The sequence below is a fragment of the Mizuhopecten yessoensis genome, unplaced genomic scaffold, assembly GCF_002113885.1.
Source record: "Mizuhopecten yessoensis strain PY_sf001 unplaced genomic scaffold, ASM211388v2 scaffold6703, whole genome shotgun sequence".
Taxonomy (NCBI): domain Eukaryota; kingdom Metazoa; phylum Mollusca; class Bivalvia; order Pectinida; family Pectinidae; genus Mizuhopecten; species Mizuhopecten yessoensis.
This window is the reverse complement of record NW_018406682.1, coordinates 797-3,581: the sequence shown is the minus strand read 5'-3', so window position 1 is coordinate 3,581 and position 2,785 is coordinate 797. Positions and strand designations below refer to the sequence as shown.

The 2,785-nt window shown below is 35.0% G+C and overlaps 1 long non-coding RNA gene across 1 annotated transcript; it reads right to left on the bottom strand.

Annotated features, from left to right (window-relative positions):
- Nucleotides 1-313: 313 nt before the first annotated feature.
- LOC110452475 lies at nucleotides 314-2,721 on the bottom strand. The gene is made up of 4 exons (XR_002463194.1): nucleotides 2,104-2,721; nucleotides 1,575-1,654; nucleotides 657-928; nucleotides 314-403 (listed from the first exon to the last, which is right to left on the bottom strand). It is a non-coding gene; the product is annotated as an uncharacterized LOC110452475 (long non-coding RNA).
- Nucleotides 2,722-2,785: the final 64 nt, after the last annotated feature.

The window sequence follows — 2,785 nt, the reverse complement described above, 5'->3', positions numbered from 1 at the left end:
GCTTCAGACCAAATTTGGTCAAAATCCTCTGAGCCGTTAAGGACTGGTAGCGTCTCAAGGAAAAAGTTGCCGGCCGCTGCGGCATGGGATAAAAGTGGCAAAAGTGTATTGCGCAGTTAAGTATGAAAAAATGGCATCATTTATTGAGTTATAAATTACCAAACTTCAGAAGCAGACAGAGTGGCTCAAGTAGACTTGTTGGCTCAGTTGTCTGTGCGGACACAAGTCAGCTGGTCTGCTGCATCGGGAGTGTTGGCAGGTCTTACAGGTTGGGTGGTATGAAGGGTTAGATGGTCTGATGTGTTAATACATACCTCGTATGAGCGGGTCCTCAGCATGTTACTGGTTAGGTCAGCAGGCTGTGATAAATGGCAGGGTGGTTTGGATACACAGGTGGGATTGCCTGATCAACAAAAATAAAATGCTGTTTTACCTTTATATAACAGCTAAGAATACTTTAGTTATAGCATTGATCATACAATTATTTGTACTAAGTTGATAACGATAAATTATATGCATACAATGATATTCACAGATTTAATGACAATTTTGGACATGTAGGAAATATGCAATCAATATCTTCACTCATACAATGACACAATCCTTTTACTCTCAACATGGAAATTACTATATTCAGATTAATTCCATGAACTCACCTTAATATCCCCAAATTTAAGATCACCATTATGTAAGTCTGGCTGAAGATTATGCACCATGGTTTTTGCTGTTTCCCTTTGTATTTTACATCGTACACGGCCCCATCTAGAGATGTATTACACACAACAAAGTAAAGGTGCGTTTCATTACACACACTAGTACAGTATCGGAGGGCTCGATAAGGACAATACCATTACACCATATTCCTCATCTTTTCCTGTAACATATTCCAGCACATAGCCTTCTAACCATTTGTCTTTATTCAAGTCACCTAGTGAAAAATAGAAAGTAAAATGACACAACTCAATTCAAACAGGTGTTTTTAACGGAAATTAATGTCATTTTTGTTATCCCTTCATCTGTCATAGAAACATGAATGTACAACCCTTAAAATATAAAATCCATGGTTAAAGTTTTTGGACCACCAATCTGAGAAGTAAGTTTGAAAGACTACAAGCATTTTTACTGATGTTACTAATAAGCAATTACTGTTGCGACAGTTTCCTCAACAAAAACAACTTCTTGAAAACATGGTCCAGTAAGAGACATTCACAATATTGTCACACCAATGTAGTGAAAAAACAGAATATACACTATTGTTCTTTATTTAAGGGCTGGAATATTTCAGTCGTTGACTCAGCATATCTTGTAATGCATGTATAGAGACTTTGTTTGCTTTGAAATAAACAGTGGCTGGCCAGATGCAAACTTTGCAAAAATTGATTGTTAGAATTTAAAGCTGACAACAGGGTTTTGCTTTGATCAGCATCAACTGGTTGAACCAGAACAGAAAGCACCGGTACAGACTGGGGCTAACCTCTGGGTATGGCACATGTAAATAATGGGGTCAATATGTTTATTTCTGTGTCATGAAAACAGTCCAGTAAACAGTTAACAGAAATTTTATAATTGTGTACCTGTTCTATCATTGTTGCATCTTTAACTTGACGCCTTCTTGATGTGGGAACACTTTGAGCTGGAAGTTCACTTTTTTCACCTGAAAATAGTTTAAAAAATTATATATTTCATCAATTTCTCCACTGCTTTATAGAATATAATCATAAATAGTTTCAAAAATATGCCAAATTGTTCAGTAACAGCTTAATGTTTTTTGAAACATAAATTTCAGAAATAAAAATTGCACCAGGCACAAAACGTAAAATTTAAATATTATGATTCAGTCAGTTACTCAATTTCATACCAATCACACTTGTACATACTTTACTTACTACTTTATTTACTAAACAACAGTGTGTGATTTGCTTGTTTCAATTGTCTGAATGAGAGTGTCCTATGTGAAGGCATATTTTGGTTGTAGAATCAATTCACAAAAAGTTAATGCATATATATTTAACAGATTAAATGACAAAATAAGTTAATTGTCAATAAAACACTTTGCGAATGAATACTATTTAGTAACCACTCGACCAATCAACTGATGTTTACCTGATCCTGTTGCCTTAGACACTGTAGTATTTGTCATCTTTCTTGTTGCCAGTTCTCATAGGTTTCTTAACTCATGATTTCTGTTACCACAGAAAGTCACTTGGGGTACAAACTGTAAACAAAATTATATACATACAATGTACACATGTAGTGATGTACATTACTTCAAAATGCCTTCCAGTTGCTAAATTAACCTTTAAAAAGAGTTTTTCTCTTTCCCCAAGACTAATTTGAAGTGCTACACGTGTATGAGTCTCCATACAGTCACGCACAGTCTTTTATACTCAAGTTACATTTTCGGGGGCTACTGACAGGGGGTAACCAATAGGGGTACAGTCGTTTCGGTACACGATAGTTTCGGTACTTCAAAAATAAGAGGTTTCGGTACTTTTTGTAAGTAGTTTCGGTACTTTTTGTAAGTTGTTTCGGTACTTCAACAATTTTTTCGGAACTTTATTTTTTAGTTAATAAATATTTCTCATTTGTCATTCGTTTATTAGTTAATAAATATTTATTGTTGGTTGTTTATTTAACGTTTGCTTTTGTAGTTGTTTAAACAATCAAGCAGATTAGTCAATCATTGTTTTCGAACTTCAAACGTGATCCCACAACATACGCGATGGTTGTTTATTTTACTGAGCAGCTGAGTAGATCAGAGTAGCTCCGATTAGATCGGAGTAGT